Consider the following 13,860-nt stretch of genomic DNA (forward strand, 5'->3'; position numbering starts at 1 on the left):
ACCAAAAGGAAAACACAGTATTAATGAAAGAAACTAGCATATAAATCTGAAAATAAATTAGAACCCAGCCAGTCACCACACAGCAAAACCATTCACATGTGATATATCCACTTCACATTTACATATCAAGCAAAAGCCAAAGAAACTCTATATTTCCTGTGTCAAGAACTTGTAATGTTTACCCCAAATGTTGCAGCAATCCCTTTTCCCTTCATCAAAATTTTGTATTTGTTTTTGAATAATGTAGATAACCAGGATTAGAAGCTATTTTCTAAATTACTTGTATGTAAAGACTAATTTTTCTTTTTCCTAAAGGTTATCTCTAATACTGGTTCACCAATGGACATAGTTGAAGGCATTTTGATCAAACATATTTGCACAAGAGAATCAAGAGCAAAAATAGAAATACGGGATACAGGTGGACTAAGCATTTCATCAATTTTACATAATGCAGAAAGAGGGTTTTGAACTGTGCAGTGTTAGGAGATGTACAGATATACCCAATTCTAACACTGGCTTTTTATTTAATAGCTACTCCCTTTTGATCTGAGCTTTAGTCACACTTGGGTGTATCTGAAGACTGTTTAGGCTTGAAAGCAATGGCAGGGAGAGAGGGAAGACAAAAACCTCGAGGGACTTGCATCCCAACATATTCACAGAACAAGTGCCATGTCTGCACATGATGAGGTGTGAGGTCTCCACAATGCTCTTATGTCCCCTGGGGTTCTCCATCTCTTTACTGGGAAAAGACATTAAAGAGTTCTAGTTCAAGGACTATTGAACAAAAATAGAATATGGCACAGGAAGGTGAACTTTCAAGGGAGGTTTTACCTTGCAGAAAGCCATCCCACGCACACCTCACAACACAGAAGAAGGTGCTCGTGCTTTACCCACATATTAAGTTAATGTAACTTTCTAGGAACAAATTGCAAGCTCCTTAATTTTTTCCTTTTTTTTCCTAGCATGCACAGCTAGTCAAGGAAGTAGCTTAGTTTAAAAATGCTCATGCCTTCTAACAACTCTGTCTCTTGGAAAAAAACCATGAAACTAATATAGTGGTAATCTCCCTTCCATAAGGAATTCTGTCTTTCTGGGAAATACAACATTTCTGATTTTCAGAGTTCCTCTGCTTTCAGCACTGAGGTGACACCTCCATCCATCAGCAGCACTGATCAAACAGAACAAGCATCAAGGGTTGCACTTCCCATGCAGCAGAAGAAAACTCAGTTCACAGGAAATGAATTCACTCACATGGCATTTTCCCCCTGTCAGCCCAGCCCCAAAGGCAAACTCGCCAACCCCTCTGGCACACACTGAACTGTTAAACTCACCAATTCCTACACAAAACTAAGGCATTGCTCTCATCTGCACGGTGTGACAGCAATGGTCACTGCTCGCAGAGTTACACACCAAAGTCTCACTTGGATGTCCAGGTGGAGACGTGCCAGGGCAGCCTCAGTCAGATTCACCAGCTCATAGATATCTGTACCTTACAGAAATATTTTAGTTCCCACACAAAGGATTTTATTGGACTGTGATACCATTAGGTATAGAATCATTTTTATGTATATACACCAACACAAAATTTGTCATTACCAAATGCACGTTCATTTGGGGAGGTTTTAGAGTACCTACACAGTATTTCTAAAGGAGTTTAATCTTTTCATCTGGATTTGTAAAGGAAGAAAACAGGTTGAAACTGTACCCAGCTCTCCAATTTGTATTATTGTAGTTATAAACATGGAAGAGTATTCTACAATCATTCCCATTTTTCAAAATCCCAAATGCAAAAACTTCACCAGACGCCACATGAAGTGAACTTTGAAAGTCCTCCATGGAACAGAAATCCCTGCTGCAGATAGCTGATTTTAAATTAGTTTTTTTAATTAGTGAGATAATCCCTATTTTTAATTTGGTATTTCAGTAAAGGTTTCCATCTATCTCAGTTTTCCAAGTGCACTTGAAAGCTTCTAAGTAACAGCAGTAGGCCGATTTTTAATTTTGCTTTCACACCACTTGATTTGATTCAAATTCTGTGAGGCAAAATGATATTTGGCAGCAAATGACACAAGATGCCATTTGGCATCATATTCTGATTTTTAAGCAGAAACTGTTAGAACACTTAAAATCCTTTGTCTTACTACACCGTATCTGAAATACAGGTCTAACTTATTAATTTCTCCAATGTCAAACAGGGGAAACTAGCACACTTAAAACCTCTTTTTTCTGTAGATTGGAAGGATATTGATTAGATGAAGTGGGGGAAAGTTCAAAATATTGCAGAGTAATATGTCTGAAAATTAAGACCTACTACATAATCAAGAAATGCTGCAGACAAATAGAGACTTTATAATCCAAGGACTCATGATGGTCAGTTCAGGAGCTACATGCATATTTTACAGACCACTGCAACCTCAAAACAGAATTTGATCAACCTATGGTTACATCATGAACACCATTTAAATCAGGATATTTGACTTCATTACGTTTAGCCCACATAAACACTTATTCTATCTCAGAAGAGCTGCAGTACCACTGAGTACTACAAATATCATTTTCATGCTTCCCCCATCCACATCCCACTACTCTTTGTTACCGTTTCTCATTTCAGTGACTTGGCCATTTGTATGGCAATTTCCTCTAATAGCTTTACTCAGCTTCCAAACTGTGCAGAATGCTGAACAAAGCAGAACAAGTAATTCAAGCACCTTTATGAGGACTACAGAGCCCTTTAGCAAGCATTAGATAAGCTTCTGAACAAACAGTACTTATTTTGCAAGTTATCCCTAAGGTCACTGAATTCCACAACACCCAGAAGCAAACCCAATAAAGAGGAATGCACAAGGAACATCTCTACTGTTGGGGGAGCCCTCATCTAGTTGGGATACACAACCAGACTTAGATGAATGGGGTTTAATGCTTTAAAGCAGCACTAATTCTTACTAATGCTTGCTTCTGGTAATCAAGAAGCTTATCAGAAAGGGGAAAAAAAAAGAACAGAGCAGTGATAATACATCTCCCAGACTTCCTCTGGTACTCCAGGGAAGGATCCATCATTAGAGACTCATATTACACAAGGTAGGAATGTTTAAAATCTCTTGATAGTCACACAGTGGTCAAGGGGTACAGTTTTTTGCATCTGTTTTTAGCCAGCATAGACTGGCTAAATAGATATTAAAGCTGAGACCTTTAAAAAGCAGCAGTGGAATTTGATTCTGAAGGTCCATAAGGACACAATATTAGTGCATTCCTCTGGTTTATCAGGGATTTAAACAAGACCCACTTCAATCTCTAGTTCAGGAATGCCTGAATTGCCAAGGCTTCAAGCCAAGTCCCCCATAACTGGAAGTACATGAGTAGGAAATATGGAGGGGCCCAACCTCCAAGTTCTGACCAGAAGCAACATCTCAACCTTTTCAAACCAAATTTCTGTTGAAATTGGCCTGCTCTAAGAAAAGCATTTTGTCAGAAATATCTTAACCAGCTCTCTCCCTTCACCAGTTAAGCATTTAGTCTCACAGAGGCAGATTATTTTGTTCTACTTCTCTTCCGTACAGCTTCAGTAAGAACACTCCTGGTTCACTCAGGCAGTTCAAGAGTAACACACCTTCCACACAGCTGCCTCGATTCAGCCACACATTTGAGCATTAAGCATGTTCACATGAAAGAGTGAGAAACAGAAGCCTGGCACTTATTGAGTTTATAGACAAAAAGCAAGATTTCTTTTTGATAGCTGACAAAACTGTCAAGAAACAGATTTAGGAGTTTGAACATCACTAAATAAGCAGCAGAAATGAAAACACACCATTCATTCAGACTTGCCAAACATCAGCTTCGTTTGTGGTTTCAAGTTATCTTTGATAGTTTGGGGCTGTGGAAGTGTCCAGACTGTAGTGAAACACTGCAAACAAAGCACAAAACAAACAAATTTTTTAAAAACCCAGACAACAAACCCCTGTGCCTACAAGTGACTGGGGTCCCACTGCAACTCAGCCTGCAAGGTGTGGAACAGGAGCTGTTTTCTGTATGAGAAGCTCTCAAAGTTACACAGCAATGTTTGCTGCTGCATCAAAAACCCTTGCCCTGCTCCTTGCATTCAAAAGGGATGTAACAGTATTATTCATCCACTCCAGGGTTCGCCCAAGAGTACTGAGGAGTCCCTGAGGTTCATCTCCTGTAATTACCCTTTTGAACACTGAGCAGAAGTCCTGGCTCAGACACAGTGTTGAGCAGCACATTAAAGAGAAACTTGGAAAAACTGTGGAGGGAACAAGTGCAAAACAGTCCCTATGTGATTTTACATTCACTTACTCTAGAGCAAGGGCCTGTCTGCTTCGGTGTCTCAAGAAAAATCCTACCAAGTCCACAGTACTCAAACCAAGAAACAGCACACTTGAGTTTTATAATTTTTCCCAGAATACCAACAAAAAAAACACAAACAAAACATAGCCACTCACACACTTACAGAGCTTGTGCCAGAAGGAGCTTTCAAAATGTTGCATTTCAGAGTGCTAAATGATTGTTCACAGAAACAAAGCCAAGCAACAGAGGCACAGAGCACAGATGAGCCAGCACTGGAGCTGGGCAGGAACCAAGTATTTCATTATATTCCCACTCTGACTTTAGCCTCAAAAGACTTTTTGTCCTCAGTCCAGCTCCCACTGCTGCCAGCCTCTCCACTGATTTCAGCAAAAGGTTGATTGGGCCTCAGGGCTTAAGTTTCAGACATACTGGATGTGTGTTGACTTCAGCTGTCATGGTAAATGCTCAGCAACACATCTGGAAGAGCAAGTCCTCTGCATGTAATTCAGAGTCACATCATCACCTCACAGGAGCCATAAAAGCATAAAACTACTTTAACAAGAAAGACAGCCCTGAGAAGGATGGCAACAGAGACCTTCAACAAATCAGTCAAGAAGACTAAGCACAGGCCACAGGCTTGCAGAAGGTTTCAGAGATAAATATGCATCTAGTAAAATTCTTCTCCATAAAATGAAGCATTCAGTAAACGTCAAACTATAAACCAAAGTCTATAAACTGAAATACTGTGAATGAAGACATGGGAATTTCAACATACCTTAAAAGTCAATGCAGTTCTGCATGATTTGCAGTAAAACCTCTTCTTTCTTCCCCTGGTTTATAGATATAGTAAGCCAGAACTTACATCTTCTCCAGCCAAAGATGGCTGTCTTCCATTGAAATTCTTGTTTCCATTAAAGCACAAGTCACTTAGAACTTCTGAAATATTTTGTTTACATATATCCACAACACATTGTCAGTTTAATACTTAAAACACTATTTTTAATACCTGAGAAGTCACATGAAGGCATGCAGGAGGCCATCTAGAATGTGGTAGGCTAAAAAACATTTCTTTCCTGTTTCTTAAGTATAGGACTTGGGATGGCCACAATACACAGAGTAACACCATACCACATCAGAAGGCTGCAAGCATCTGCCTTTTCCTGCTCTTCAGCCCAACCTTTTATCCCCTCATGTTGGGGCATTGCACCTGTGTGCCCTCTGCTCCCTCTGTGATTGGCCAGTGCCCCTGGGCTCGTCATCTTCAATATCATTCACCTGAACAACACAGCTGTAGCTCATTGGGGATGAGGCTGGGCTACAGCCCCACTGCCAACTACCACAAACTGTGTGCCTACATTTAAGTATCTCACAGACTCAAACCACAACATTTAAGGGCTGGGAAGATATGCAGGGAGTTTAGTTCTCCAAACCTACTGGGGAAAAGTAGCTTTCAATAACTACCTGTTGTAAACAAGTGATTTTTGTCATCCAGTGAAAATACTTGAGATTTTTCTCAACAGATCAGTAGTTCTCTGTTCAAAGACTTTTCTTTTTAATCATTATAAATAAATAAAATATATGTCTTCCTTTCTAAATCCTTTTTGCCTGCCCATCAGGAATAGCTTTTACAATTACAAAGTAAATGCTGTGATGAGTTAGAGCACAGAACCTCCCTGGAGTACTTTATGAAATCTACTGGCTTTCACTGCTGCCTCAGAGATCTTCCAAATGAGACTGGAAAAAAAAAATAAGAAGCAAAGCATGCTTTTGATGAAATATATCGAATGAGGATTTAGGAATTCACCAAAAAAGATACCATTTCCCCTTCACTGATAGATAAACTTTGACTAGTTACCAGCTATTAAAGCTGGGAGTTCTTGCATTATGTCTAGTCAATGCCTGGTGCAGTGATGACTTCAGGTACTATTAGAAAGGTGGGACTGCAGACATCAGTATCATAGTTCCTGGCTGGATCCTAGGGTGTTCGTAATTTTCTATGCCCAGGGAAGAACTGAATATAAGTGCCCAAAATGGTTTCCTTCAGTAAATTCTTCATTATCTATGGCCTGGTTACAAATTGTGCTGTTAGCATTTGGATGTGCTGCTGCTTAGCAGAGAATCAGCAATGCAGATTCTCTGGGTAAAAACTCAGGGTGACAGGAAATAAAAAGGTAGAGCTGCAAATCTCTGGAAGGGCAGAAATTCCTTACACATTGCCAGCAGTAGGATGGGCCTTCCCTATAATGCAAAGCAGCTCTTGACTGAGGCAAACAGGTCTGAGAAGATTTATCAGCACAGCAAGCACTGGAAATCACAAATGTAGGCAAGAGGTTGAAAAGAAATCTTGGACCATGAGAGACAAAAGTAATTGACATTACACCACCCTGACTATCTAGTCCTGCCAGAGGACAGAGAAGTTTAGCATCACAGGACCCTAGAAATTACAGGTTTTATTGTTTGTAGCTCACACTAAAAACACTCAGATTATTTCTATTAGCCAGTTTTCCAACTTATTATTTTCTTAAGTAAATCAATAAATACATTAGTTACTAATGCCAAGTTTATGGAGGTATCTGTTAACAGTCCTTTGATTTCTACTTGAAGTTCTAAAATACTTTCTAACAAAACCGTATTTTTTTTACAAGACAAGCAAGAAACATATTTTCTGTTTATCTACTGGGATAAACAAAGCAGTAATTGGTAATTCATATCTTCCTTAAATTATTTTCCTCAGTAGAAACTGAGACTCTCAATAAGTGAGCATTGAAAGGAAGAAAAACAAACATCTGAAATGATGCAGGTCTTTATCTCACAGCAATGGTTATGAAGACAGCCTTTACAGGTCTTCCTCTGTCAGTCTGAAAAAAAGTTCTATGCTACAATTAATTCAAATCAGATGTAAGAAAAAGAAAGGTGTGAAACACTGAAGTGCAAAGATGCTCATTAACCTGAAAGAAAAATGAAACTGCATGCAGAGTAACTGCATAAACCACACATTCTTGTGTCACCAGCCAAAACAATCTTATTGATATATATTTTTAAATCTGACATTAGCTTGTAATAACATTTTCAAACAATAGTTCTTTCCTATTGATTTTCTGTGCAATCCATTAGAGAGAATGCTATCACCTTTGAGTCAGCTACAGGGTTTTAACCTTCCAAGAAGTATGGGAACACAAATATGACAGTTTTTCTGAGCAGCATTGATTGCTGCATATTTTAAGTTATTCTGTAGAGGAATACCAGAAAAATAGCTTCTACATGCATAATGTATAAGCTCATTTACAGGAAGCAAGGAACAAATCAAAAAGGGAGAAGTGACACCTAAGAAACTGATAGAAGCAACAGCAATTTTGTCAAGATAGATAACAACATGGAAATTTAACCTTATGGAAAAACTCTATTCAAAGCAGGCATTTTGACAAACAGCCTTTTAATTTGCAAACTGTGCTTCCCAAAGGTAATGAAGAGCATCCAAAATGAAAAGGAAGAGCATTGCTCCTTGTCTCTGAGACCTCAGCACACAACCTGTCAAAGCTCCAAAGTGTAGACTTCCCTCCCACAAACATCCAGTGCACATGGAGCACTGCACTAGGCTTCCTGGCCAATACACATATTCACAAACCTCATGCCAAATGTGAAATAGAAGGTTTGCAAACAGAATGCTACCATAATTCTCGATGCTTCTGCAGTTCCTCGGACCTAGACTCATGGTAGATGCAGATCAGCAGCCAGCTGATCTGTAAATGCCTCCTAGGGAAGGGTTTCCCAAGCCAAGATCAGAATTAATTTTATTTCACAGCTTTAACCTGAAAACCATACTATGTTACAACATAATAAACATCCAGCCAGGAGTCCATAAATATTTAACTAATCAGTATTGGTTTTGTTTCAGGCAGCTTGACAATTTACAGCTGTGTGCTTAATGAAGCACAGGTTCTCCAGGAAGCCACAAAGCTCAGCAAAGCACAAGGGGTGCTTTCCCTGTCCACTTTCCAAGAAAAGATTCCCAAACTCCTGTCACTGACCACTCTGTTCTAACCATGCATGTCTCAGTGGCCTCAAAGGAAGGAGCCCATCCCTGTTGGACCCCCTATTTTGAGGTACAAGAAGTGACCAGCAAGGATGCTTTAACCTACACACTCCTTACAAAAAGAACATCTGCAGAGTGCCTGAAGACATGCAGGTTTCAAAATGGCTCCATTCAGCACACAAGGTATATTTGCACTACAAACAATTCCTGCACAAAAGTGCAAAGTTCAGTTGGAAAGTGCCACTTGTTCCTTTTGCACATTGAGAAGGCAGCAGCCACACAACACAGCACTTCTAGCCTGCAGTTACCCCTTGGACTGCATATAGACCCACTCCTCCAACATCTTCCTCATCTCAGAAGTTTGCTGCCTACATACTTTGAAAACATAATAATGTTTAATACAGATTGAGTTTAGATTTCCACCTCCAAGGCCCATCTATGCCATTGCTTACCAGGCACAGAAAGCAGGAAGCATTATTCTACGGTACTGACTCCACTGGCATACAAGAAGATAAATCCAACAAAGAAAAATTTAGCTGGATAATTTAGATGTCTTAAATTATAGCTAAAATAATTTGCAAGCAAAGCTAATATACTTGTTCTTCAGCTTAAAATAAAAGCTCTGCCTAGAAGTTAACACTTGGAACTGAAGTGTGGATGTGCTCCCCGTCACCTCAAAGCCAGTGACTCTACCACTTTTCATCAACCAGGGATTGCATATCCACCACACTGCTCTAGCAAAGCCTTCAGGAAACTCTCATCATGAACAGTGGTGTTAGCAGGCACATAAATACAAACATCCCACCCTTCAACATCCAGCAGCAGTTGTGCTTGCAAGGAATTACTCTTTCACTTCATTTAATAATCTGCCAAGTCTTCTGCAGAGACCTCAGCTCACTGTTCTGCACCATTATTGGCTTGTGACTGCAGAGATTCCAGACTCACTGGAGCACAAGCTTATGTAAAGCTGAGCAGACACAGAGAACAAACAAAAGCAGACTGGACATAATACCAGCAGATTCTCAAAGCCATAATATCCAATTACATACTTAATTCTATTACTCAATCCCATTCTTCTGCCACCTCAGCAACCTGTCTAGTTACAATCTTATCTTTACATTAACTGCCCCAAAACCCTTGTCCCTAGATGCCATATTGAAAAGTCCTCAATTGGTAGAGAAGTCACACTTCAAAATACAACATCCATTAAAACACCTGCAACAACATACTTTGTTCTCTTGCAAATCCCTTAATATTACTCAATACTGAAAGCCAATTAAAAAAAGCATGATGGGTCTTATGTTAAGGCAAAGAGAGGAGAAATTACTCATCTAAAACTTCCACAACTGCTGCTGCAAAGCAGCCACATGAGGATGTAGCAATTAAAAGTACAAGATTTAAGTGCATGTAAATAGATTTGCTGGGTATTGAGCTAACTGGTAAAATGAAGCACTGTGTATGGAAAATAATCCTTCAGAAAAAAATTACTCTTCATTATTGTAAACTTGATCATTTGAAAATCTAGAAAACTTCAGATACAGATTTGCAAACTATATTTGTCAAGTGAGTGCATCTTATTCCCTTCAGCAAGTTGTCCTGATTTTCTTCAAAACTCAAAAATCCTTCTAGGGGGAGGTTAAGTTAAAAGTCCTCTATATAAAAATATCTCCCTTCACATTCTTTTCTCGTATTTCTCAGCCCTGAATTTATAAAAGTAATTGCACAACACATTCGCTGAATCTCCTAATATAAATACAGCAAATCTCAGAGTCTGTAATGAGTGTTACATTAAACATGAGCAGGGACTGTGCTATCTGTGAGCCACCACTGCCCTCATCCGGGAGAAGGCTGAATCTCCCATTCTACCAGGAAAGATTTTAATTTTCCACATCATTGTTTGTATCATTAGTTTTGGTACTACAGATCTGAGAATACATACTGTCACTTACATTTTCCTTCAAGTTTAAGTGTCCTCTCTCAACGAAGGGATTCCTTTTAGATCCCCTAGCAAGACAAGGAGAAAAAACCTACTAGCACATCTGGGCAAACAAACAAAACAAATCACCAAACCAAGAAACCCACAGCATTTGCTTCCACACGAGTGGTAACAAGTGATTTCAGTGCTGAATCCATCTACATACAAATGCAAACACCAAATATGCAGTGCAAACAAATCAAAAGCTGGAAACAACTGGGATTCAGATCAAATAGAAAGTGGTAACAGAACAAAAAGTAGTGACAATGGGAATAGCTTAAATGTGCTCCACTGTTATTCATAAAAGCAAAACTACTCAAGGGTGATGAAAAACCAACCTAAAGGGGGAAGAAGGACAAGAACTGCTATTGAACAGGTATGATTTCCAAAATAGGCAAGGAAATGGAGTCGTGACAAAAAAAAAAAATTGATTAACCATAATTTAAACTAAATTGATGTGTCACAAACAATAAGGAGCCAGATCAGTTTAAAGATCACACAGCCTTGACCCACTATGACACAGAAACAGAAACAACCCAACCAACCAACCAGCATTATTTTGCTTTCCTCTTAAGTAAATCACAGCCCTATTAAAATAATTTAGCATTTTAAACAATAATTTTGGCTGTTAACGTTTGATTAATAGTAAAAAAACTACTTGAAATGCTTCTATTCCACAGAACATATATTCATAAAGAATATATTAATATATTCTGTGCCATTTAAGTTGATTTTTAAACACTCCCTACAGAAGCAGGGGTCATGATAATATTTTTAAGGAAAATATTTAGTTAGCTGTTTAGCCTAAATCAATCCTTAGCAGTATTACCAAATATTTGCCTATCTATACCTTCAATGAACTACTCATCTGGCCCTTTTCACAAAAAAAAAAAAAAAAAAAAAAAAAAAAAAAAAAAAAAAGATAAGTCATCCCTCCTCAGACTGGTAGCCCAGTCCCTAAAACTGGCAGCAAATTCTGAGGCTCACAAGCTGAATTTTAACGGTTCAGTAATCAGTGCTGGTTTCTGCAGAAATTACTTGTCTCAGCTTTTTCAGATCTTGTAGTGGGAGGGTGACACAAGCAGAAGCCAGTGAGGCTGCTCACAAGCATTTATTTATTTAGGCAACAAGGAATGTTTTCAGCAAACAGCCAGCAGCTTTGGCCAGCTGTGAGCAGGTTGCAGGGCACTTAGTCCCACTACAGGATTACTGAGTCCCAGCACTCTTTGAGCCTCCACAAAATAGAGACCACTGACCAAAAAACTTGGAACTCTATATACCATAATTTAAGAAAACTATGACAAAAATAAGTAGAGGCACGTACAGGTTAGAGGCAAGGTGAGAGTAGCACTGGGGGGACTGCAGCATCTCTTTCAATTACCAAATTTCACAGCACCTCTCTCATCCATATATTAAAAACTAAAAAATAGACTTTCTTTGCCCTCCTCTGGGACCTGCTTTTCAAATGTGCAGCTCCAGACAAGCAGCACAACAGGGCTCATGTTTCCCTCAGAGACAACACTGTCACTCCAGCTACATTTGTCTGACATTTTACATTCACACATTAGGAGACTGTGACTATTTCTGGACTGCAAAATACTATCTGAAGGACAGATAGATTATATACCCTGCATTCTAAAGTGGCAGGTTGCTATGGTTTCCCCCTGCAAGAACAAAATTCACTTCATTAGGTTATCTGAAGATCTCCACTAAAACCAAAAGGGGCCATCAGGGAAGCAGCCTGTCCTTTAATCACAGCTCTGCCTTCCTGAACACCAGTCCATTTTTCTTCTGAAACAGCTTTTGAAAAGAAGAATGTAGTTCTGCACATGAACTGAAATATCCTGATACTCCATATTCCGAGATGAGCTCTAACCACAGAGCTGGCACAACGGTGTGGATACTGACTGATTGCAAACTGCTCTACTGTAAACCTATGGTTTAGAAAAAGATATTTACCCTTGGTTGTTTAAATTACTACCTGAACTACTTAACTCATTTGGTTAATCACATTAGGAATTAGCAGAACCTCTTTTCTTGAAAGTAAGACAAACATAATAGGACAACATATTTCTTCTTTAAAAAGACACAAACCCAGACGAGGCAAATTCCCATGACCAGGTGTCACCCTGCTTCTGGAGGCTGTGGCAGGAATAACGTCTTCAAGCCTCTTTTTCTTTTTGCCCAACAATCTTTTCTGTGTATTTTTGCTTATCTTCAAGTCCTACATGATCCATCAAATGAAAATTACTTGCTCATGCCATCTCTTCGGGCTCTTCAGCCAAGCACAGTGCCAAAGACAACCAGTACTGCTTTTAGCAAACTGTTTTCAACCATTGAGAGCTCCTGAGCTCTCAGTTAGTGTTTCAGTTGCATTCCTTTGGGATCTATCGAAAAGTTGACCTTTTTAAAAGAAAAAAAAAAAGCTTCCAAGTGCAAGTGATTGACTTCTTAATTCTTTTTTCTCAACAAAAAAAGACAAACCCTGTATTTCCATCATGCCAAGTCTCAGCTTAGAGGGCTCACCAACTGTTATTCCAGAGTAGTCAGGAACAATGATCCCTTTATCAGTAAGCCTAAAGCAAATGTGCAGCACCCACACAACCACTGGAAACTTTCAGTCCATAAGCAAAAAAAATTAAAATATTGAAACATGAAGCATGACTTTGTACTGTCTTGTAATGACTCAAGTATTTCTAAGAGTTGCCTCTGAAGGAAACTGACACTTTCCCTAGGCTGCTCCTCCTGGGGTGATTAACAAAAACACGCACAACTTTTGCAGGCCTATTAATCATCACAAGTGCCCAGTCTCAACTTTCCCTGTCTGTTCAACAAATTACCCTGTGTTCCAAATCCAGCTGACATGACTCTTCCTAAAAAAGCAGTCCTGAATCTTCTCGAAATGGGAGAAAATACCTGGCTGAAAATTATGGGTGGAGAAGATATAACCATGAAGAGTACAGGACTGCTGCTAGTTTTTATGTTTACACTCCAGATCCATGATTTCATACCACATCCACACCCTCTTCTTCTAGGGAAGCTAACTACACACCAGTCATAGTCATAATGCTTGCTGATGCTCTTAACAAAGGCTGGGGGAAAGGAGTGTGAAACAGCAAAGGATTTTCCTGAATTATGTCAATATAAATACTTTTGGGGTAAAAGATTATTTTTAAAATCAATACATTGCAAAAATAGCTCAAAGAGCTCACATAAGCAAGCATACAACTCAGATACAGGCAGGAGACTAGCATATAGATTAGATATAATTCCAGTGCAGTAGTAGAGAAAAAAGAGCTAATGGACTGCCATTATCCCTGTCCAAAACAGGGGTTTGGACATTATTTTTGCAGTCAAGGGAGAATCACAGAATCACAAAATAATGAGGTTGAAAGTGACCTCTAAAGTCACTGAGTCCAACCTATGCCCTAACACCTCACCAAGTGCCATGTCCAGTCTTTTTTCAACCTCATCCAGAGATGGTGATTCTACCACCTCCCTGGGAAGAGCATTCCAGTACTTTATGATTATTTCGGTGAAAATTTTTTTC

The sequence above is a fragment of the Pyrgilauda ruficollis genome, unplaced genomic scaffold (assembly GCF_017590135.1).
Source record: "Pyrgilauda ruficollis isolate IOZ18807 unplaced genomic scaffold, ASM1759013v1 scaffold86, whole genome shotgun sequence".
Lineage (NCBI taxonomy): Eukaryota > Metazoa > Chordata > Aves > Passeriformes > Passeridae > Pyrgilauda > Pyrgilauda ruficollis.